The 25,226-nt window shown below is 43.1% G+C and overlaps 1 long non-coding RNA gene across 1 annotated transcript; it reads right to left on the bottom strand.

The window, feature by feature from the left end:
* LOC121570008 lies at window positions 1–21,069 on the bottom strand. The gene is made up of 3 exons (XR_006001409.1): window positions 20,958–21,069; window positions 622–810; window positions 1–337 (listed from the first exon to the last, which is right to left on the bottom strand). It is a non-coding gene; the product is annotated as an uncharacterized LOC121570008 (long non-coding RNA).
* Between the last annotated feature and the right edge of the window lie 4,157 nt (window positions 21,070–25,226).

The raw sequence follows: 25,226 nt of genomic DNA, 5'->3' as shown, positions 1-25,226 counted from the left end.
CTACCAATTGGGGGTAAAAAGTACCAAAAAAAAACACACAAAAAACCTATTCAATATAACACCAATTAGTTCTCTAGTATGTAATTCCCTCTGAGCACACACACTCAGAGGGAATTACTTTAGTATCACACTGGTGCAACTTTTCACTTTCTGTCCTGTTCATTACCATGTCGCTCTTGGATACCCTTCTGGCAACGATGAGTTGGATCATCCCTTGCTTGTTGCCCTCCATTGACATGAACAGCCGCAGCGTTTCCATGGCGTCCTAGTTGGGCTTGCCTAGCAACGACTCGCCGTTGACGGCGATCAGCTGGTTGTTGACTCTCAGTCGGCCATCCTGGTGAACCACACAGAGAGTGTAATCATATACGTGTATATGCACTGTAAATGGGCCTGTTATACAGCTCATTACAATAACGACATGGTATTTTGACCATCTTAAAGTGAATGTCCGTGAGAGTAATTAACTGACTATTGGAGAACAGATAATACAGGACAATACAGAACAGAAGTCTACTACAGTCATCATTCATTCTTACTGCACCACATTCTCTTTGAGGAGTGTAAACATTGTAATTTAGAATAGGCCAATGGGTGGCGAGAGAGCAGGGTGCTCCTCACCTTGGAGGCTGCTCCTCAGTTGATGATGGACTTGACGAAGATGCCCAGGTCAGCGTGGTTCTCCTTGGAGCGGTTTCCCTAGACGCTGACCCCCAGACCTCCCGACCCCAAGTCACTCAAGGGGATCTCAAAGGTCAGGAACTCCCTGGAGCCGTCTGGAGTTAGCACTAGGTCGTCTTCTTCTGTCTTCTATAAGGAGGGAGGGAGGGGGAGGAAGGGAGGGAGGGAGGGAGAGGGGGAGAGAGAGAGAGAGAGAGAGAGAGAGAGAGAGAGAGAGAGAGAGAGAGAGAGAGAGAGAGAGAGAGAGAGAGAGAGAGAGAGAGAGAGATCAGAAGGATATGAGAAGGGGGAGAGATCAGATGAGAGTGTGTCATGTCTTACTGTGGCTGTCATTATCACTTTGCCTTAAGGTCTAGCAGATCGCCGCTAATTCGCTGTCACAGTCATAAGCTCCCTGTGTGGGAAGCAGGACGAAAGCAGCTTTGAAAACACCAGGTAGCAATTTTACACTCAAACAACTGTGTTTCCCCTTGATGTCCCCACAATGCATCTTTAGAAGATGATTTCTTGTCTCACGTTTGAGGCCCGACATATAAGTGTTCTAGTGTTCTGTCAGATGCTTTGTTAGAGTTCATTTGTAAAGAAAGAAGAGGTTAAAATTAACGTTTAGTCTCAGTGTGTTCACACTGCTTAGGAGTGAAACCTGTTTAAAACCACTGGTGTCAGAATTCCATTTATTCTCCCTTCTCTCTGAATGTTTTATGGGTGGAGAATTTTGAAAGGACGGGCGTAAAAATCACAAAGGCTTTTGCTAACCTAGGTCTTTAAAAATGCTATTTTATTATTCCTTTCTTACAAAAAGACTAGTAAGGGGAAGGAGAGGTGGGAAAGAAAACACCAGCGACATCAAAAAAGACAATAATTATATTTCTCTGTGCATGACAGAAGCTGGTTCATTGAGATGGACAGGGAGAGAGCTTGTCCTGAATATTAAAATTATTTCACAGCATATCATGACCTCTCATGCATCCTAATCACAAGTGTGTGCAGAGGAATCTGCAGCCACTATTATTGCTCCTTATTGCTGGTTGTATTGCTCTTTAGAACCAATAAAATACAGTTTGGGGAAGGATAAAACAAATAAGAACAAACTTCCTCTTCTGAAAAGAATAATATTTAGGAGGGATATGGAACCGTGTATGTGTGTATATATAGAGTCATGGTGGATGTGTGTATGTGTTTGTCTTGCAGTTATAGTCATGGCCACTGCATTAAGGGAACTAATGCACACAGCAGGAGCAATCAACCTTGGGACCCCTGCTCCAAGACCCCTATAACACTGCTGATGAAAGTATTGCTCTGCACACACACGCACGTGAAAGCACACACACCCACACACACACACACACACACACACACAGGTGTCTGCCCTTCACAGCTGCTAAGTGAGAGTAGAGCAGGTTTTCAGCGGCTAAGGACAGGGAGATGCAGTAGTGTGTTCAGGTGCATGAGCCTTTTTTCAACACCTACCTCGGCCTAATGCCCTATTCCCCAGCAATTCCCTGTGTGTGTGTGTGTGTGTGTGTGTGTGTGTGTGTGTGTGTGTGTGTGTGTCCGTGCGTGTGTGTACCCCTATTCCCATGCATTACCCCAGCTATTCCCCTGCCCCTCTCAGTACCTAACAGTCTACACCCCCCCTCAGTAAATACATGCCCCTGGAATCTTACTAATCACACTGCATTTCAACAGATAGCCCTCTCATTATACACATACAATGGAGGCCCATGCCAGGAAATCACCATTCATATCCTATAGCCAGGTGATAGGGAGTGGGCACAGGTCAGGTAGAGAGAGGTATCCTTCCTCACTACCAGCAGAAAGTAATTATTTGTCCCTGACTACTAAAATGTAGGTGATAGAATAATGGTTCATGTTAGCATGATCTCATAGTGTCACGACTTCCGCCGAGGCTGCCTCCCCTCCTTGTTCGGGCAGGTTTCGGTGTTCGTCGTCACCAGCTTACTAGCTGCTGCCGATCCATTTATCATCACTCCACTAGTCTTGTCTAATTAATCACACACACACCTGGTCCTTATCCCCAATTAGTCATTGTATTAGTGTTCCCTCTGCTTCCATGTCTGTGTGGGTGATTGTTTGTTGTGAGCTGTGTGTAGCTCGGTTGAGCTACCCTTACCTTGTTGTTGCCAGGGTAGATATTTCCCCTGTGCCTGAGTTTTGTTGTCGCATGCTTGCGCAACTGTTTATCGACGGAATAAACCTTTTGGATGCGTATTACTCTCCTGCGCCTGACTCCTATCACACGCATCACACATAGTCCTTATTCAAAGTTACACTGAATGCAGACAAGGCTTTAGTTTGTTTCAAACAAACAGTAACCCAGTCATTAGCTTTTAGTTTGGAGTTTTATATAGTTCATCATCATGAATCAATCATTCAATCTGAATCAGTTGTGCTCTGGCAAGCCCAGAGTTTGACTTTAAACACAACTCTTCCTGTTATGATCAATTATGTGTCCTTGTTGCCAATGTGACCATGGCAACAGCAAAAAAATACTATTCTTTCCAAAAACACTCACAGCTACTTGGATAAATTGCCAACATGCGTCACAGAGAAATACTACGTCTTTATTATTAATCTCCGGAGAGGCTTTTAGCTTAACTGTTGAGGCCTGGAATATATTAGATGCCACAAATTAAATCTGTCACATTTGGCCAGAGGACAACTTTTTGTGTCTTCAGAAAAATGACAATGCAACAATCGCCCTGGCATTCAAGTCCTGAAAGGGAAGGCTGGGATGATAAGTGAATGAGAGAGAGGCATGGTAACATTCTTATCAGATAGGAACAAGCGCTGCCGGACAACTCTGAGGGTGTTTGTCAAAATATATACTACTGTGCTCCGAGCACGCAAATTGGAGGGTTGGAGTATGAGTCCAAATCAAAGTATGCAAAACGGAGCACAGATGGCACTTTGTACATATTTTGAAGCATGTATCGATGCAAGCTTCAATGGAAAGCATGCACAGAAATATGACACAACCACGTAAAGAATTACGCAACATTTCTTGAAATCAATGCGGCCATTATTTGAGCTGAAGTGAGAGAAAATACACTGACTTTGGAATTAAATGTTGCCTATTCAGATCTCATATGTTGCCTGACTACAATATGTTATCTTGATATGTTAATAAATACATGCGGTCTTAATTTTGGAATGTTTACTTGCCTACAATACCCACTGTAGTGTGTGTAGATCGCAAGCCCATAGTAAGTCAACAGGGCTAACTGGCTACTACTGTTAGCTAGCCAGATAGCCACGAAGAATTGCTAGCTATAGCTCCTTCAGAAAATATTGATACCCCTTGACTTTGTTGTGTTTCAGCCTGAATTCAAAATGGACTAAATATAATTGTTTTCCTCACTCATCTACACACAATACCCAATAATGACAAAGTGAAAACATGTTTTTAGAATTGTTTGCAAATGTATTGAAAATGAAAGAGAAATATCTCATTTACATAAGTATTCACACCCCTGAGTAAATACAAATTAGAATCAAGTTAGAATCGATTACAGCTGTGAGTGTTTCTGGGTAAGTATTTAAGAGCTTTGCACAACTGGATTGTACAATATTTGTACATTATTATTACAAAAATGATTCAAGCTCTGTCAAGTTGGTTGTTGATCATTGCTAGACAGCCATTTCCAAGTTTTGCCATATAGTTTCAAGCCAATTTAAGTCTAAACTGTAAATAGGCCACTTAAGAACATTCAATGTCGTCTTGGTAAGCAACTCCAGTGTATACTTGGCCTTGTGTTTTAGGTTATTGTCTTGTTGAAAGGTGAATTTGTCTCCCAGTGTCTATTGGAAAGCAGACTGAACCAGGTTTTCCTCTAGGAGTTTGTCTGTGCTTAGCCCTATTCCATTTATTTTTATCCTAAAAAACTCCCTAGTCCTTTCCAATGACAAGCATACCCATAACATGATGCAGCCACCACCATGCTTGAAATATGAAGTGGTACTCAGTGATGTGTTTTGTTGGGTTTGCCCCAAACATAACACTGTGTTCAGGACAGGACGTTTATTTCTTTGCCACATTTTTTGCAGTTTTACGTTTGTGCCTTATTGCAAACGGGATGCATGTTTTGGAATATTTTAATTCTGTACAGGCTTCCTTCTTTTCACTCTGTCATTTAGGTTAGTATTGTGGAGTAACTACAATGTTGTTTATCCATCCTCAGTTTTCTCCTATCACAGCTATTAAACACTGTAACTGCTTTAAAGTCACCATTGTCCTCATTGGTGAAATCCCTGAGCAGTTTCCTTAGTTTCTGGCAACTGAGTTAGGAAGGACGCCTGTATCTTTGTAGTGCCTTGGCGTACACCATCCAAAATGTTATGAATAACTTCACCGTGCTCAAATGGATATTCAATGTCTGCTTTTTTTTTTTACCAATAAGTGCACTTCTTTGTGAGGGATTGGAAAACCTCCCTGGTCTTTGTGGTTGAATCTGTGTTTGAAATGTACTGTTCGACTAAGGGACCTTACAGATAACTGTATGTGTGGGGTACAGAGATGAGGTAGTCATTCAAAAATCATGTTAAACACTATTATTGCACACAGAGTGAGTCCATGCAACTTATTATGTGACTTGTTAAGCACATTTTTACTCCTGAACTGTTATAGGCTTGCCATAACAAAAGGGTTGAATACTTATTGACTCAAGGCATTTCAGCTTTCATTTTTTAAATTAATTTGACATTATGGGGTATTGTGTGTAGGCCAGTGACACAACATCTCAATCTCATTTTAAATTCAGGCTGTAACACAACACTTTTTCAAAAAGTCAAGAGGTGTGAATACTTTCTGAAGGCACTGTAGCTAGCTACCCACGAATAATTGACATCTACCTTGTATAACATTAGTTTTATGTCATTTTTGGCTGTTTAACTAGCTGGCTAGCTAGATTATTACGATTCACGTATAGCTAGCTAGCTGATCATTTTAAAGTAAAATGTTTGCTTTGTGTATATCTTGTTTCGTCTTTATTGTTGCTATTGTCCTGGCTGGAAGAAGGTTCAGTGAATGGGGAGGTGCAGCATGAGGTAATTCAGTAGGGGGAGTGTGAGTGCTTCTTAAATGAAAGGTTTTATGCGTTCTTCACACTCTCGTCCTCACAAGAACGTACTCAATAGAATGTCCTCAGAGAATGCACTCAGAGCATGATAGTGTGGAGCACGGTAGTATGCATATTGAGAAACACCCTCAGTTTGAAGAGCAAGCTGACAGCAGCTCCACCCTGATGTGAGGGAAGGGAACACAGCTTAAAACCCTATTCAATCAAAAGGAATAGTTTCTAGTATACCATCATTTGAGTGAACACATTTTTTTTTGAATATGTGTTGGGTTAGTTCAAAGATAAGCTATATAATCATTATTGCACAATGATAGACCGACCTTCTGAAGAGTGAACAGGAACAATAGGTTCACTAACATACTGCTCAGGTATTGTATGCAATATGTATTCAGTGGAGTTCTCTTTTTCTCAGCACTACTTGTCATGTAGCTACACTGGGTCCCTGTGCACCTGTCTAGTCCTAGACAAAGCCATTCCATTACACAGGAACAACAACCTGCCTGGCTGCCATCCATTCCTCTCTAAAGGATTCACCTAGCCACAGCCCATTATGTGCAGTGGGTCCTTTATTATTAATTAATAGTCTGTCTGGGTGGTATGCATTCATTAAGGCCCATTGTCCTACAGGAGAGGGTGAATTATATTGTCTGAAGAGAAACAAAGGGGAGAGACACAGGATGGACCGGAGCGGAAACACAGAGCAGAGGAGAGCAGAGCAGTCTACCATACCATACCCTTGCATACAAAGTAGGGTTTTGTCTCTCTTCTACCTCGCTGCTTGTCACCTTCTAACAGGGTATGTGTGGGGGTTGAGGGCAGCGTGGGTGTGTGTGTGGTGTGTGTGTGGGTAGTGTGTATGTGTGTATGTATGTGTGTGTGTGTGTGTGTGTGAGTGTGTGTGTGTACGTGCACATCAGCGCATACATGTGTGCTTGTGTGTGTGGTGAGAGATAAAGAGTACAGAAAAGGAGAGAAAGAGAGAGCCGAAGAAAGAGAAAAGTGAGAGAAGAAATGTAATCACCTTCCCCCTTTCACACACCTCAAACACTTTTCTGTGAAAAGATTTGCAGCATTGGAAACTTTTCTCCACACACGCCCGAATGTCGTCACATAAAGTTAATTGGAAAGGAATTTAAAATCCCCCAAAAATATCAGTCAAGGATGTAATTGCAAAGAAGCCCATACATGATAAGTAGTATTAAAACATGAATTTCCTTTTGCTCTGTTTCTTTCTTTACCCGACGAATGACTGCTGATAATGGGTGACCTTTGGCTCAATGTGGATCAGGACTATTCCGGTGCAATTAGACCTAATACAGAGAGAACTACATAATGGCATTATATTCACTCTGGTCAAAAGTAGCGTACTATGTAGGGAATAGGGTTCTATTTGGGACAAACTCAGTGTGCTGGCTAGGGTAAACACCACACACACCACTCCACACTGAAAGAGTGAGAGAGGCTGGCTCCAGCACTGGGCCAGAAGAATGGACTTAGTCACCTAGACTAAAGAGTAGATGGGTAGCTTGAGACCCCAGAAGGGTGTGTGTGTGTGTGTGTGTGCGTGCGTGTGTGTGATAGACTTGGCTAGGTAAACATGCTTGACCTATAGGGCTATTATCTCGCCAGGTTTCATATATTGTCTGTGTTGGATGAATTAAGCCAGTATTAATTTAAGGGGATCAGGAGGGTAAAGGGGTGGAAGGAAGCTTAATCAAGCTTAATCTGTCTCCATAGTTTTACACAACAAACGACGAAGCATAGACAGCATAATGTATTTCAAACTCTAAGCCACAGATATACTGGAGTTTCTGGGTTGTGCTGTAATTCACTCAATGCTGCCCTTTATTTCAATGGCGAGGGTTTGATGACGTTATTTACCTACATAGAATGGGTCTGTGACAAACAATGGAAACATTAGTCTTTCAATGCCATTCACTGGCTGTACTACATCTTAATCAAGCCCTGCATTAAACATCTGTTATACGGGTTATAAACACACAGTGTCTAACACTACTCTACAGTTCTCTCTATCCAATGGTGAGTGACAAAACATTTGGTATGTCCAACTTCACACTTCAACCAGCTGGGTGTGTGTTACTGTTACTTCAGGCAGGCTGGGTGAGTACTGGTTTGGACCTTTGGGGAGGCGGAGTGTGTCCTCAGTCCTCATAAGTGGCCCTTAACTACCTTGTTTATCAGCCAGTTGTACAATGCCGCCATACCGCCGCGCACCACGCCACCTCTCGCAAGTATAACGGCAGGCGTAATTACAGGTAATAGTTGCTGAAAAGTACTTAATGAAAACAGGTGGTGAGCTCCGAAACAGTTTGAAAGTCATTAACGGAGTGGCATTGTCTTCCGCCACACTTTACGTTGAATTATGTGAGTGTGTGGCACTGAACCCAAATTGGCACTAATCAAAAACCCAAAAGCCCTAGTAAACAACAAGGCAGAAACTCATCTGGCTGGTGAAAATGAAAAAGACCATAAGGTTTGAAAAATGAATGGGGAGAAAAAGACATGGGACCATTTTGTACTGCTTCAAACACAATAGAAGTTAAATAACCTAGGCCATTAAAGGAGAATGGCAATTTTTCTCCACAGGAGAGGAAGGCTAAGTGCTATAGTAAAACACTGGCGTGAATCGATGGAGCTAACGCTGTTCGGTGGCAGAGAGAGAGAGAGCTAGAGAGAGAGAGCTAGAGAGAGAGAGACAGAGAGAGAGAGAGAGAGAGAGAGAGAGAGAGCATGAGAGAGAGCGAGAAAGAGAGAGAGAGACTATACTTTGACAAGGTCAACACAACCAATAATAGACTTACAATAGAGTAATAGATGTACTTATGATCAAAGGGTTGTCAGTCCCTACACCGTTCTCCACCCCTTCCTTCAAATGCTTCTCCCTTTTCTGTGTTTGTGAGTAATCATTACATTTACATTTACATTTTAGTCATTTAGCAGACGCTCTTATCCAGAGCGACTTACAGGAGCAATTAGGGTTAAGTGCCTTGCTCAAGGGCACATCGACAGATTTTTCACCTAGTCGGCTCGGGGATTAGAACCAGCGACCTTTCGGTTACTGGCACAACGCTCTTACCCACTAAGCTACCTGCCGCCCTAAGGTAGTAAAATTCATCAGTGTAATTCAGGTACTGTAGAACAGTGCCAGGTATAGGCCCATAGCAACCACAGTTCACCTTAAGCTACACATCTCCTATCTATTAGTAATCATACTAATCTTTCTTGTACTGTAAAGTTCAGAAGTTAGGCCAGGGGTTGATTACGTCCAAGACATTTGCAACCAGGGGTTGGAACCGGTTCAGGGAACAGAAAGTATTTTCGAGGAGCAGAAACAGAACCGGGAACAAAAGTGATCTCTATTGTTCTGGAACATAACCGTTATTAAAAAATTTTTAGAACCTCTTTTTTTTTTGTTCCCAAAAATATTCCTAATATCTAGTATATAATTCAGTAATTCAGTGAAGTTATAATGCTAGTAATAGCCTAAACACATTCTAATTCACATCATGTCATGATGTTCAGCGCTTCAAGCCAAGCCCCCTCCATGTCCACCCTTCTATCGCTCTACCCATCCGTGAAATGTATCTCGTGCCGGCACTTATCTGACCAATCAAACATGTAAAGCTTTCAAGTTCCGTAGCAAGCTGCTCTATCTGTGCTAATTAGTGGAGTGAATTAATGAGCTAAATGTAAAAACTATTTTGATTTCACTGGTAAAACAATATACGTAAAAGGAACCGTTACTTTTCTTTGGTTCGAACTGTTTCAGAGCTTTATTTCCTGATTGGAACACTGGAACAGAACGAAAAAACTAGGGGTTCTGTTCGGAATGGACCGATTGGAAAATAATGTTGGTTCCAACCCCTGCTTGTAACATTACTCTCACAACTGCATAATAAGGAGAAATAATACTTTTACAGCTGGTCTTTATTTAAGAAGGGTTAGATCACTCAGGAACTCAGTGAAAGGGTTAATTTATTCCCCTTTAAAAAGGAAAGGAGCACAGACCACACCTTTACTGTTTTGTCTCTCATACAGAGATACATTTAAATACTAATTCTTAAGCAACGCGATTGGATGGCTGATTTTCAAATCAGTAGCAGCCAGTAAATTTCTCAACTCTATGAAGGAAATGAAGAGAACAGCAGTTTTGCCACTTTGTTAGCAAAAGTTGCAGCACGTTACCTCATCCTTGCGGTAAGGCGAAAGCATAACTCTACGAAAAATCTAATTATATTAACACAGAAGATGACACTTCTCTGGCCCTGCTGAATGCTGTAGAATGTCCTGCCTTGTTGAAAGATACCACTGTTTATCACAATCTAAAGAAACATCCTGGGTAATATGAGCTAAAACCTTTTGATTCTAAATCATCCAAGGGCTAGGCTTCTCTCTCTCTCTCTCTCTCTCTCTCTCTCTCTCTCTCTCTCTCTCTCTCTCTCTCTCTCTCTCTCTCTCTCTCTCTCTCTCTCTCTCTCTCTCTCTCTCTCTCTCTCTCTCTCTCTCTCTCTCTCTCTCTCTCTCTCTCTCTCTCTCTCTCTCTCTCTCTCTCTCTCTCTCTCTCTCTCTCTCTCTCTCTCTCTCTCTCTCTCTCTCTCTCTCTCTCTCTCTCTCTCTCTCTCTCTCTCTCTCTCTCTCTCTCTCTCTCTCTCTCTCTCTCTCTCTCTCTGAGATCGGATGGGAAGAGGAGGCAGAAGAGGAGGAACGGAGGAGGCAGAGGAGGAGGGTGGTAACATAAGCCAAGCCAAGCGGTGGCTAGGGAGAGGTAGATGAGCAGAAAGAAGGAGGTCAGGGAGAGTAAGTGATCAGAGGACCAAGCCATGGAACCACACCCATCTGCCACACACAACAATTTCCTCAATCAGCCAATCATGGGGCATTGCTGTGGGGACAGACAAGTGGACAGATACTGAATTGTGCACTCTCAGAGCAATGCAACATGACACTCCTGACTGAACCCCGTCATCCCTATCCCCACCCCGATCCCAGGGGTAGCAGAACATTGGTGCATCTGCAGAAGCCTCAATATACAGTACTGCACAGGAGCCCATTCACAACAATACTGTTCCACACACAGCTACTTAAAAACATATATATATATCCTGTTAAGTTTCATCAATTGTTTTGTCTTACAACAAAGCAAAATCAATGAACTGCAGCTACATAAGTATTTATTTATTTATCTTTATCCTCTTCTAATACATCACTGGCACCACAACAAAAGCTGTCTTCATACAGAGTGTGGAGTGATTGTGGAAAAAACAAGAGATATCATCTGCTGAGGATAATTGAGCCCATTTAACTGGAATGTGCTATAAAGGTTCACTGGCGTGGTTTGGGAAAGGAAAACAATGGCATGCTTGTTTGGCTTACAAAGACATTTCAGGGAACCAACCCAGCAGCCTTTTATTTCAATATGCATTTAAAGGGACTTATATAAAATGGGATATTTTACACGTTCAGAGTGATCTCAAATGGGGCGATTCTGATTGCAGCCATTACAGTTTAATGGTATATGAGTTTAGTGGTAGAAAACATTGTGGGGACCACTTTGATTTGGACTAGCTGGACTACGGTAAACAGGACTTTGGGTAATAGGGGCCACATCCATCTAATCCTCTCTCTCTCTCTCTCTCTCTCTCTCTCTCTCTCTCTCTCTCTCTCTCTCTCTCTCTCTCTCTCTCTCTCTCTCTCTCTCTCTCTCTCTCTCTCTCTCTCTCTCTCTCTCTCTCCTCTCTCTCCTCTCTCTCTCTCTCTCTCTCTCTCTCTCTCTCTCTCTCTCTCTCTCTCTCTCCTCTCTCTCTCTCTCTCTCTCTCTCCTCTCTCTCTCTCTCTCTCTCTCTCTCTCTCTCTCTCTCTCTCTCTCTCTCTCTCTCTCTCTCTCTCTCTCTCTCTCTCTCTCTCTCTCTCTCTCTCTCTCTCTCTCTCTCTCTCTCTCTCTCTCTCTCTCTCTCTCTCTTCATTCAGAAAGACTGTAATTAATTAATTGTGCAATTAAAGATTCTTAATCCTTGGCAGACACGGATGCTAATTGACCAGTGAAAACTGTGATATGATCATAAAGACGGGTTTTAACGTATTGCTTAATTACACTGGTGTGATCCAGAACTACAGAATAGTCACCATGGAGAAGCATAGATTCATCATGTTCCTTTAACACCCATTTGTTCTTCATATCACACTCTCTGTGTATCCAAAATGGCACAATATTCTCTATTTAGTGCACTACTTTTGATGGGCTCTGGTCAAAAGTAGTGCACAATATAGGGAATAGGGTTTAATTGTGGACGCAGCCTCTATAGTTCTATATAGGGACTGACGGTATAAGCATGCACTTCGGGTCAATGGGCTGTGTGTTATGTTCATGATATAAATATGAAACATTGTTTATGATGCAGCTGTAAGAGAACATGGCTGTAATCGAGCTACACACACAAACACACCTTTACTCATGACAACAAGTTGGGCAACCACTTTGCAGCTCTAACAGTAAACCCACCAGACTGCAGTTTTAAACCTAAACCAACTCAACAGGTGAAATTGGGACTTGTCATGACATCATCAGGGTTGCCTTTTTTTGTTTAGCCTGGGTTCGTTTGCATAAAATATCTTAAATGATTCCCTTAAGGATTTACCTTAAGGAATAATTTCCCCTTACCTAAGGGAATTGTTTAAGGGCATTGCATAGAGCCCCTCAAACGTTTTCCTTAGGTAAGGGCATACTGGGAAAAAGAGTATCTGGTTACCATAGAGACGACCTGATTCACTGACTGAATGTCTCCTCACAATTTATTTTGGGAGATCGCAAAATAGAGCTTCTACATTCAAGAAAGGAGAAACAAATTGATTCTGAAGATAATAAAACATGTTTAGTTTAGTTACTTTTTTCTCAACTTGTTTTTATTACCTTCTAGCACGTCAAGCTAACTTACAGAGTAGGTAGCTAGCTAATCAGCAAGCTTTGTAGCCATGGATTGTGCACCTTCCATTGTTTAGCAAAGTAGCTAGCCAGCCAGTGGCGGCTCCTGAAAAAATTCTCAGGGGGGGCAATTTTTCTGATGATTTAGGTGACCTACACACATTTTAAAAAGATATGTCCAGCAACAACATGAAGACAGGGGCAGCATATAAGTCAATACCAGAAGCATTTATTGACTGATCTCAAAAGTGTTGGCTTACAAAAGCAAAATAAGTTATCACAGTAAAAATAATCAAGGGTGTTCTTTCACATTCCTCAACACTGCATAAACAATATGCATTTCCATAAAACACCTCATCTAATTGTGCCACAAAGTTGACAAGTCCAAGAAAAATACCAGGGTTGGTGGAGCCCTCAGTTTCATCTTTGCCTCGCAAAGCTAACTCAAACACTCCGCAAAACCTCACACACTGGATTAGCCGGCTGAGGATGTGGCGGTTCTTGCTAACCTCATCGTTGTGGCGGCGGACAGCTAGCCTGTATCCCTCATCCAGTTGAGTGGCAATGTTCACTCTCCCCAAAGCAGACAATCTCAAACAGCTATCCATGTGGGTCTTTGACAGCTCATGTTTCTTAATCTTTTCTGAAAGATGGTGCATGTCCGTTACACCAGTCACTGTCCAAGCGGTGCTGTCTGCCGTGCTGCCTTCAGGGTGAAAGAGTAAGCAGGGGTAGCAGAAGACTGCATTAGCTACATCGCAGCCTGCTAGCCAGGTTTTTCGTTCGTACCAATTTTTGGAAAATCCTCGGGTGTAGGACTTTCCCCCTTTAGTAGAAACCTGTTTAATTATTAAATTTGGTCTGGGAGGTCCTAATTGTTTCGTTGCCAATTTATCTTGATTTGTTCGCCGACAAAAAGGAACTTCTTTCAAAGAGACAATCGAGTTGCACTGAACGCTAGCCATCTTGACAGTAGTACGTGAATTGATTGACGCTGCTACCCGCTCTTTTCTTAGTTACGTTCATGGTTATGTTACGTATGACGAAAGCGCGTAAGTGCAAGCCCTCCCGGAACCCATAGAGATTGTATTGAAAGCTCTGATATTTGAAAAAAAAATATTTTACATGAGAGTCTATGAGAGACTTCTGGGGCGATTTTCAACCTGACTGAAATCGCCCCAAAAGGAGCGGGTCCATTTGAAGCACGACTTTAGCCTGATTGGACATTTAGTGGCAGATCAGACGTCTAGATTAGAACACTGATAACTACTGTTGCCGTGATATAATTGATTAGAAAAAAAATCCCTTCCTTTTCCCGTTTGGCAGTGCGTCGCCCATATCGCCCTAATGAACACACCGCCCCTGTAGCCAGCTATACACCTAGCTAGCTGGTTGATGTTTTCCTTTTGCAACCAGGGCAGAGGAAAGAAACATTCACCTCCACAAATGCTTTTTAACCTACATTGATATCCTTTCTGAATGAAGCACTTAAGAATGAAGAACTTTTTCATTTAATTTAAGGGGGAAATTTGGATTAAAATGTTTTGTGCAACTGACTTAATGTTAAGGAAACTGGTATGCACTAGGTGCTAAAGTAACTAATTTCTCTGTGGTGTGGCCAGCCGCCATGGCTACTGAGGCGTGACATTGACTTATTTATCACAGGAGAGGAAGGTGAAATGCAATCTTGGCTTGCAGCGTCGGGGTGCCGACATGTCGCTCTCAGCTGTAAGCACACAGAGCAGCGGTGCACGCTGGGTAGATAAACGGGACAATAAATAAACCAGCCAATGGCGTGTTGTTGCTGTGGCAGGGGGGGCGTTGGCCTCTGTGTTTGCATGTCAGAATTGTGTTTGTGTGATGTGCTGTTTTAATGTTCTCACAGGACCGCGCGCTGCGGCTCCTGCCATTCCTGGTCTTAGCGTAGTAGGTAATTGCATCTGCAGAAATGAATTATTCAGAGAGGTAGAAGGGGGGACTGGGGACTAGGTGTGTGTGTGTGTGTGTTGACTGGGACTACTGACTAGAGTAGCATCGTAGCACAGCAAAGTGCAGAGGTAAGGTTTCATCAAGTACAGGTTGGGTCTCCTATGATTCCCCTGTGCTGTTGTTATTTCCATGGTGATTGCTTTTCGATGTAGGCCTGTTGGAGATTCTTATCTCATTGTGCACTGGCCCTTTCTGTTGTTTCATTCATACTCTCGCTCTCTCTCACATTTTTCTCTCTCTCTCTTTCTGTCTCTCTTTCCAACTCTACATTACCTCTGTCTCTCTCAATATCTCTCTCCACTACCTCCCTTCATATCACCATGTTTTTAACCTCTTTGTCTCACTCAATATAGGACTCACTATTGTCCTTGTCTATGCTACTTACTATGGCACTTCCTTCACCTCATCTTAGCAGTTTGAGCGTTGGGCCAGTAACCGAAAGGCCACTGGTTTGAATACCCGAGCCGACAACATGAAAAATCTGTCGACGTGCCCTTGAGCAAGGCACTTAACCCTAATTTGCTCCAGGGGTGTGGTACTATTTTGGCTGACCCTGTAAAACAACACATTTCACTGCACCTGTTCAGTGTATGTGACAATAAAAACACATTGATTATTAGTAGTAGTAGGAACACAATGACAATACCTTCTGGAATAAAATACACAGAGAGACTGAAAAATACACACATGCGTTTTGCAGAGCCATGGAGTATAAGTACTTAATGCAAAACATGAGGTATTCATGACATGAACTCCCAATTCCCAGCCTACGCAGAGCAGAGGATCAGTGTTGTCAGCATGGCTTGCATCACAAATTACACCTTATTCCCTGTATAGTGCACTACTTTTAGCCAGAGCCCTATGGGCCATGGTCAAAAGTGATGTGCTATATAGGGAAGAGGGTGCCATGTCAAATGCAGCCTTAGTCTGCAGCCAGAGCCAAAACTGGGGATGACTCAGGAAGAGTCAAGCTGATTCTTTCCTCACATCCTCCCCCTCCAGGCCACTGATTAGGCCCTCTGGGGCCAGAGAGGGCCTGCATGTTAACCTCCCTCCACCAGGTGGCGAACCCCCCGGAGCTCAAATCATTGACTTACCTCTCCTCACTCCGCCTCACACCCACTCACCCCCACTCATCCACTTCCCTGAGCTCTAATTCCTGGCATATAAGACCCACCATGGACTCGATAGTCGGCACAGCAGCCATTGATCTAAAGCCCTTATTTATTCAACATCTTTACAGCTAATAGTTCTCCGCTCCCCTCTGGTTTGGACAGCACTGGGTAAAGGGTGACGGCCCAGCCCATCAATAATTAGCAATGACGGCCCTATCAATAAGTCGGTCCATCTGTTCTGCAGCATCTGGTTCTCTCTCACCCACTCGCTGCTCTTTGAAAATGTATTCTGCTACTCCTGAGACACAGTGGAGAGAGAGAGCACGACAGCAAAGGCAAACCTAATCAAACTAACAAAGACAAAGAGAAAGGAATACTCAACCCTGAACTATTGCCGTTAACCTTTTCTGATCCGTTGTGAGAGCATGCATAACACTTCACATTTGGGGTTTTTGCAAACACAAGGCACAGTAAATTAATTCCTGTGAAACACACACATCACCTCTCACAATATACCAATGAAAGAGATGTGGTACTGGTTTCACCACTGACATAAAATTTTTACATTTACCATTTTAGTCATTTAGCAGACGCTTTTATCCACAGCGACTTACAGTTTGTGCATTCATCTTAAGATAGCTAGGTGGGACAACCACATATCACAGGCATAGTAAGTACACTTTTCCTCAATAAAGTAGTTATCAGCAAAGTCAGAGCTAGAAAGGGGGGAGTCAAGTGTAAGTGTTGGTTCGGGGGGAGTCGAGGTGAAGAGGGGGATTATTTAAAATAATATTTGAAGAGGTAGGGTTTCAGGTGCTTTCGGAAGATGGGCAGGGACTCTGCTTTCCTAGCTTCAGCAGGAAGCTGGTTCAACCATTGGGGTGCCAGGACAGAGAAGAGCTTGGAGTGGGCTGAGTGGGAGCTGCCCTCCCTTAGGGGTGGGAGGGCCAAGATAATCATAGCATTACACATTAAACATCACAAAGCAAATGTCAACTAGACAAACAAGATCCTCTCCATGTTGATTTATATGTATTCTGTCAATATGAGAAATGTCCTCTCTCTCTCCTTCTCTGACAGCAGCATGCCTATAGTAATTCACTCGCACTATTATTTGAAACTCCACTGTGGTGGATAAGGGCCTGGATGATGTGTTTATGGTGACACACACGCGTGCACAAATGTACATATAGGCAGGCACGTACACACACACACATCTTAAACAAGTGTGTGTGTGTGACAGTGAGGCAAATACCAGTCCCTCTCTCCCCCATGATTTATTTGCAATAACTATCAGTGGTGGAGCCCTGCCCTCATAATCTGAATTTTATGAACATACTTGTATGGATTATTGAGATCCTGAATGCTAAGGAGAGTAATGAAGTGTTAGTGCGCTAGCTAGCCCTCTCCCATCTACACAAGCTTAGAAAGGTTCTCAGGAGAGAGAGATAAACCAAGAAGAGAGAATGAGAGAGGGAGAGACAGAGAAAAAGAGAGAAGGAGAGATGATTAGTATTGTGTCTCTATGGCTGCGTTCACAGGCAGCCCAATTGCAATTCTGATATTTTTTCCAATAATTAGTCTTTGACCAATCACATCAGATCTTTTCACATCAGATATTTTTCAGAGCTCATCTGATTGGTCAAAAGACCAATAAGTGAAAACAATATCAGAATTTGGGCTGCCTGTCTGAATGCAGCCTAAGATGGGATTTTTTATCAAGTCACAGTTGAGAAGAGGAAGTAACCATCATCAATCTGTTGCTGAATGGGAGCTGGGCCAGAGGTGGTATAGTATTATGCTTTTATTCTTTCTGTATTTATCTTCTATTGTCTAAGACATTGTTAACATTGAATCAGCAAGTGAGTTCCCTCAGGTATATAAAATACAGAAAAAATACAAAAGTAATGGAAAAATCTATTACTGTTTTGTTGTTTACTTTTTTGTTATAGGTTTCAAATAAGACAGGAAGAATGCTTAACCCAGGCCAGTATTCATCTGATCGAAAAGTTATGATTCTAGTGTGAACCGGAGAGGTCCATCCAGGTGTAAGGATGCCATGGTGTGCCATAGGGTAGAGATAGGGTTAACTCAGAGGCAGACTGAGTGTCATATGTGGTTAAAGCAGAGGCCTCCTGTACACTATAGCGTAGTTAGGTTGAAAGCTAAGCCATGATATCCTATTACCAAATGATAGAGTTAGGGTTAACGCAGAGACAGGTTGAGTGCTATAGGGTAAAGTTAGGGTTAAAGCCTAAACCCTGCTGTCTGCCTGGCCACTCAAATGATAGGGAGACTGTCATACCTGCTGATTGCAGGGTGGAGCAGGGCAGGAAACTATCTTCACCATCTGTTACTAGACAGGGAAAGTCACCCCAGAACTGCTCACACAAAAGTCTGTGTGTGTGTGTGTGTTTGTGAGCTGGACTCTGCCTATCTGTGTGTGCATCCGGGTCTGTCTGTATGGAAACGCACAATCACATCCCAGTCTGTGTGTGTGTGTGTGCATATGTGTGTGTGCGCACGTCCTGCATGTGCATGTGTGCCCTCTCACGTGTGTCTCTGTGAGATTATGTGTACAGATAGGAGAGTGGCAGATAACCAACCCCTGGAGAAGGTCTGTGTTAATATGATTTGGAAGAAGGACCAAGTGAGTCCATATCTGCTGAGTCCCAAATGGCACCCTATTCTCTACATAGTGCGCTACTTTTGACACGGTTAAAATAAATGCACCGTGTAGGGAATATGGTGCCATTTGGGATGCATACCATATACAGTGGGGAAAAAAAGTATTTAGTCAGCCACCAATTGTGCAAGTTCTCCCACTTAAAAAGATGAGAGAGGCCTGTAATTTTCATCATAGGTACACGTCAACTATGACAGACAAAATGAAAAAATAAATCCAGAAAATCACATTGTAGGATTTTTTATGAATTTATTTGCAAATTATGGTTGAAAATAAGTATTTGGTCAATAACAAAAGTTTCTCAATACTTTGTTATATACCCTTTGTTGGCAATGACACAGGTCAAACATTTTCTGTAAGTCTTCACAAGGTTTTCACACACTGTTGCTGGTATTTTGTCCCATTCCTCCATGCAGATCTCCTCTAGAGCAGTGATGTTTTGGGGCTGTCGCTGGGCAACACAGACTTTCAACTCCCTCCAAAGATTTTCGATGGGGTTGAGATCTGGAGACTGGCTAGGCCACTCCAGGACCTTGAAATGCTTCTTACGAAGCCACTCCTTCGTTGCCCGGCGGTGTGTTTGGGATCATTGTCATGCTGAAAGACCCAGCCACATTTCATCTTCAATGCCCTTGCTGATGGAAGGAGGTTTTCACTCAAAATCTCACGATACATGGCCCCATTCATTCTTTCCTTTACACGGATCAGTCGTCCTGGTCCCTTTGCAGAAAAAACAGCCCCAAAGCATGATGTTTCCACCCCCATGCTTCACAGTAGGTATGGTGTTCTTTGGATGCAACTCAGCATTCTTTGTCCTCCAAACACGACGAGTTGAGTTTTTACCAAAAAGTTATATTTTGGTTTCATCTGACCATATGAGATTCTCACAATCCTCTTCTGGATCATCCAAATGCACTCTAGCAAACTTCAGACGGGCCTGGACATGTACTGGCTTAAGCAGGGGGACACGTCTGGCACTGCAGGATTTGAGTTCCTGGCGGCGTAGTGTGTTACTGATGGTAGGCTTTGTTACTTTGGTCCAAGCTCTCTGCAGGTCATTCACTAGGTCCCCCCGTGTGGTTCTGGGATTTTTGCTCACCGTTCTTGTGATCATTTTGACCCCACGGGGTGAGATCTTGCGTGGAGCCCCAGATCGAAGGAGATTATCAGTGGTCTTGTATGTCTTCCATTTCCTAATAATTGCTCCCACAGTTGATTTCTTCAAACCAAGCTGCTTACCTATTGCAGATTCAGTCTTCCCAGCCTGGTGCAGGTCTACAATTTTGTTTCTGGTGTCCTTTGAAAGCTCTTTGGTCTTGGCCGTAGTGGAGTTTGGAGTTTGGAGGTTGTGGACAGGTGTATTTTATACTGATAACAAGTTCAAACAGGTGCCATTAATACAGGTAACGAGTGGAGGACAGAGGAGCCTCTTAAAGAAGAAGTTACAGGTCTGTGAGAGCCAGAAATCTTGCTTGTTTGTAGGTGATTTTCTGGATTTTTTTTCTCAATTTGTCAGTCATAGTTGACGTGTACCTATGATGAAAATTACAGGCCCCTCTCATCTTTTTAAGTGGGGGAACTTGCACAATTGGTGGCTGACTAAATACTTTTTTTCCCCCACTGTATACAACTGATCCTAAGGGGACAGGGCTCTATAATGGCTCCAGGGTAAGGGGACAAACAGGGGAGGGAGGAGGATAATACTGTTTTCACTGACAAAACACCAGCCAGAAAGATAGACACACAGAGTTGTTCCCTATACAGATAGAATGACACTGCCCTGCAGATTGTATTAACAAGTGAGATCTGCCATGAGCCCTCCCTCAGATCAGCCATTCATCAAACAAAGGGGGCCTGCCAGCTGGGACTGAGGGAAGTGTTTGAGCTGTGTGTGGGGTGGGGGGATAAGTCTGGAAACTCATTAAAGTCTGGAGAAACTACCCACTGGACAGATGTGAATTCAACGTCTAGTTTTGATGTAAAATGTTTGAGTTGTCAACTAACGTGAAATCAACAAAACATTTCACCTTGTGATTGGATTGAGTTAAAAGCTGGCTGAAAAAGATACTAAATTCCCTCACGTTGATGACTTTTTGCAAATCCAATCCGTTTTCCACGTTGATTCAACGTCATCACATAAAAAAATTTGTTGTTGAAATGACGTGGAAACAACGTTGATTCAACAAGTTTTTGCCCAGTGGGTATAGCCCATGTGGATCCCTGTGGCACTGATGATAAGGTCCAAGACAGAAGGTCACAGACAAAAAAGTAACATAGTGGTGGTGTTGGGGGGTGGGAATAGCCCTATGGCTGAAGCCTCCATTACTATGGGCTACTGCCATATCAGAGCTAGGATGTGAAATGTAGGGTAGGGGTAGCGATGGTGTGGACAAGTGATCAGTGATGTGAGTAAATCTGATATACATTTGATTGGCATGATTACTTACCACCTCTCTGGGTAGATGGGAGTCCTCTTGGCGTGGGACTAGCAGACTGACTGTTCCTCCCATGGGTGTGGCCCTAAGTAGAGCTACCACCTCTTCCTGAGTCCTCCCGTTCAGATCTACTCCATTCACCTGGACACACACACACAAACGTGCACACGCACGCACACAAGCGCAGACACACACATACATTCACACACGCAAACACATAAACATGCACACAAACAGTTAGGGAATGTATTACAGATTTTTTATTAAACAAAAATGTTACTGCCTTGTATTACGTGTGAAACAATTACTAATTTAATTCCACACATAATCATTCTCTGTTTGCATAGAGGAACTGTGACTATTTCCAAGACCGGAAATTTTCCAATTACATAGTCTATGATTTTCATGTCATTCTGATTGGACTGTTGACACAAGATTATAACATGCAGTTCCCTTTGTTTAGCCACTCAAAGCTCAACATGAACAGCCCTATAGGTACTCTACTCTGTGATTTACCACTTATTTAAATGGCAATGCCCTTTCAATCAGCCTCTGTGTCACTAGCATACTGGTAATGGCATTGGCGCAAATCAATGATCATGAATGACAACTGGTATGAAGGCATGCAGGTGTTTCAATCCACATGACATAAGGCAGTCTTTGTCGATTGGATGTTACTAAGAATAAAATTAATGGAAGGAAGAGGAGAAATAAAGGGTTGTAGCAGGACAAGTGTAATGAGGGGGAGCAGTGGTGGAAAAAGTACTAAATTGTCATACTTGAGTAAAAGTAAAGATACCTTAATAGAAAATGACTCAAGTAAAAGTGAAAGTCACCCAGTAGAATACTACTTGAGTAAATGTCTAAAAGTATCTGGTTTTAAATGTACTTAAGTAAAGTGGTGGAAAAAGTACTCAATTGTCATACTTGAGTAAAAGTAAAAAGTGAAAGTAAATGCTATACATCAAATTCCTTATATTAAGCAAACCAGACGGCACACTTTTCTTGTTTTAAAAATTTACGGACAGACAGGGGCACACTCCAACATCATTTACAAACGAGTATTTGTGTTTAGTGAGTCCGCCTGATCAGAAGCAGTAGGGATGACAATGCGTTATATTGATAGGTGTGTGAATTGGACCATATTGCTTTCCTGCCTGAGCATTCTTCCTCTTCATACTCCTCTTAATCAGCGGTGTAAAGTACTTAAGGAAAAGTACTTTAAAGTGCTACTTACGTCGTTTTTTGGGGTATCTATACTTTACTTTACTATTTACATGTTTTACAACTTTTGTTTGCTCCACTACATTCCTAAGGAAATTATGAACTTTTTACTCCCATACATTTTCGCTGACACCCAAAAGCACTTTGTTTCACGTAAACATGGCTCTCAAGTGATTGTCTGTCGAAATCGGTCCAGCCAGATGGGTCCTCAATTCATCACGCAGACAGGAATAAATATCTCTCCGGGAAGCAGAAGGGCAGAGGTGTGTGTTTCATGATTAAAGACTCATGGTGTAATTGTAGTAACATACAGGAACTCAAGTCCTTCTGTTCACCCGACCTAGAATACCTCACAATCAAATCAAATTATCTCCCAAGATATTTTTTTATAGTCACCCTCAAGCCGATACCACGACGGCCCTCAAAAGAACTTCACTGGACTTTATGCAAACTGGAAACCACATATCTTGAGGCTGCATTTATTGTAGCCGGGGATTTTAGCAAAGCAAATTTGAGGACTAGGCTGTCGAAGTTCTATCAACATATCTAAAATCCTTGACCATTGCTATTCGAACTTCCGGGATGGTTATAAGGCCCTCCCCCGCCCTATTTTCGGCAAATCTGACCACGACTCTATTTTGCTCCTCCCTTCATATAGGCAGAAACTCAAACAGGAAGTACCCGTGCTAAGGACTATTCACCACTGGTCTGACCAATCGGAATCCATGCTTCAAGATTGTTTTGATCACGCGGACTGGGATATGTTCTGGGTAGCTTGCGAAAATAATTTAGACTAATACTCTGAAACGGTGAAGTGTATAGGTGATGTTGTGCCCACTGTGACTATTAAAACCTACCCTAACCAGAAACTGTGGATAGATAGCAGCATTCACGCAAAACTGAAAGCACGAACCACCACATTTAACCATGGCAAGGTGACTGGGAATATGGCAGAATACAAAAAATGTAGCTACTCACTCCGCAAGGCAATTAAACTTGCAAAACAACTTGCAAGACAAAGTGGAGTCGCAATTCAACGGCTCAGACACGAGACGTATGTGGCAGGGTCTACAGACAATCATGGACTACAAAAGGAAAACCAGCCATGTTGCCGACACCGACGTCTCGCATCCAGACAAGCTAAACACTGACTTCGCCCCGCTTTGAGGATAACACAGTGCCACCGACGAGGCCCACTACCAAGGACTGTGGCCTCTCCTTCTCCGTGGTCGATGTGAGTAAGACATTTAAGCATGTTAACCCCCGCAAGGCTGCCGGCCCAGACGGCATCCCTAGCCGCGTCTTCAGAGCATGCGCAGACCAGCTGGCTGGTGTGTTTACGGACATATTCAATCTCTCCCTTTCCTAGTCTGCTGTTCCCACATGCTTCAAGATGGCCACCATTTTTCCTGTACCCAAGAGAGCAAAGGTAACTAAACTAAATGACTATCGCCCCGTAGCACTCACCTCTGTCATCATGAAGTGCTTTGAGAGACTAGTCAAGGATCATATCACCTCTACATTACCTGTCACCCTAGAACAACTTCAATTTGCTTACCGCCCCAATAGATCCACAGACAATGCAATCGCCATCACACTGCACACTGCCCTATCCCATCTGGACATGAGGAATACCTATGTAAGATTGTTGTTCATTGACTATAGCTCAGCATTCAACACCATAGTACCCTCCAAGCTCATCATTAAGCTCGAGGCCCTGGGTCTGAACCCCGCCCTGTGCAACTGGGTCCTGGACTTCCTGACGGGCCGCCCCCAGGTGGTGAAGGTAGTAAACAACATCTCCACTTCGCTGATCCTCAACACTGGGGCCCCACAAGGGTGTGTGCTCAGCCCCCTCCTGTACTCCCTGTTCACCCTTGACTGCGTGGCTAAGCACGCCTCCAACTCAATCATCAAGTTTGCAGACTACACAACAGTAGTAGGCTTGATTACCAACAATGACGAGATCGCCTACAGGGAGGAGGTGAGGGCTCTGGGAGTGTGGTGCCAGGAAAATAACCTCTCACTCAACGTCAACAAAACAAAGGAGATGATCGAGGACTTCAGGAAACAGCAGAGGGTGCACCCCCCTTTCCACATCGACGGGACCGCAGTGGAGAAGGTGGAAAGCTTAAAGTTCCTTGGCGTACACATCACTGACAAACTGAAATGGTCCACTCACACAGACAGTGTGGTGAAGAAGGCACAACAGAGCCTCTTCAACCTCAGGAGGCTGAAAAAATTTGGATTGGCACCTAAAACCCTCACAAACTTTTACCAATGCACAATTGAGAGCATCCTGTCGGGCTGTATCAACGCCTGGTATGGCAACTGCAGCGCCCGCAACCGCAGGGCTCTCCAGAGGGTGGTGCGGTCTGCCGAACGCATTACCGGGGGCAAACCACCCAGCCTCCGAGACACGTACATCACCCGATGTCACAGGAAGGCCAAAACGATCATCAAGGACAACAACCACCCGAGCCACTGCCTGTTCACCCCGCTTTCATCCAGAAGGTGAGGTCAGTACAGGTGCATCAAAGCTGGGACTGAGAGAATGAAAAACAGCTTCTATCTCAAGGCCATCAGACTGTAAATAGACATCACTAGCACATTAAAGGCTGCTGCTGCCTATTGAAATCACTGGCCACTTTAAGAAATGGAACACTAGTCACTTTAATAATGTTTACATATCTTGCACGACTCATCTCATATGTATATACTGTATTCTATTCTACTATATCTTTGTCCATGCCGCTCTGTCATTGCTTGTCCATATGTATATATTCTTAAATTCCATTCCTTACTAGATTTGTTTGTATTGGGTATATGTTGTGAAATTGTTAGATATTACTTGTTAGATATTACTGCATTTCGCTACACCCGCAATAACATCTGCTAAAGACGTGTATGTGACAAATACAATTTGATTTGAGTTGACTGGAGGATGAAGAGGACTGTAGGTGACCAGTTTTAACAGAGACACATGGAAGGACGAGGAGGTTTTATACTAACGGGGTAACTGGAGGCGGTACGTGACAGGGTTGATGCGATGGGTTA

The sequence above is a fragment of the Coregonus clupeaformis genome, chromosome 7 (genome assembly GCF_020615455.1).
Source record: "Coregonus clupeaformis isolate EN_2021a chromosome 7, ASM2061545v1, whole genome shotgun sequence".
Lineage (NCBI taxonomy): Eukaryota > Metazoa > Chordata > Actinopteri > Salmoniformes > Salmonidae > Coregonus > Coregonus clupeaformis.
This window is presented reverse-complemented; position numbering and strand designations above follow the sequence as displayed.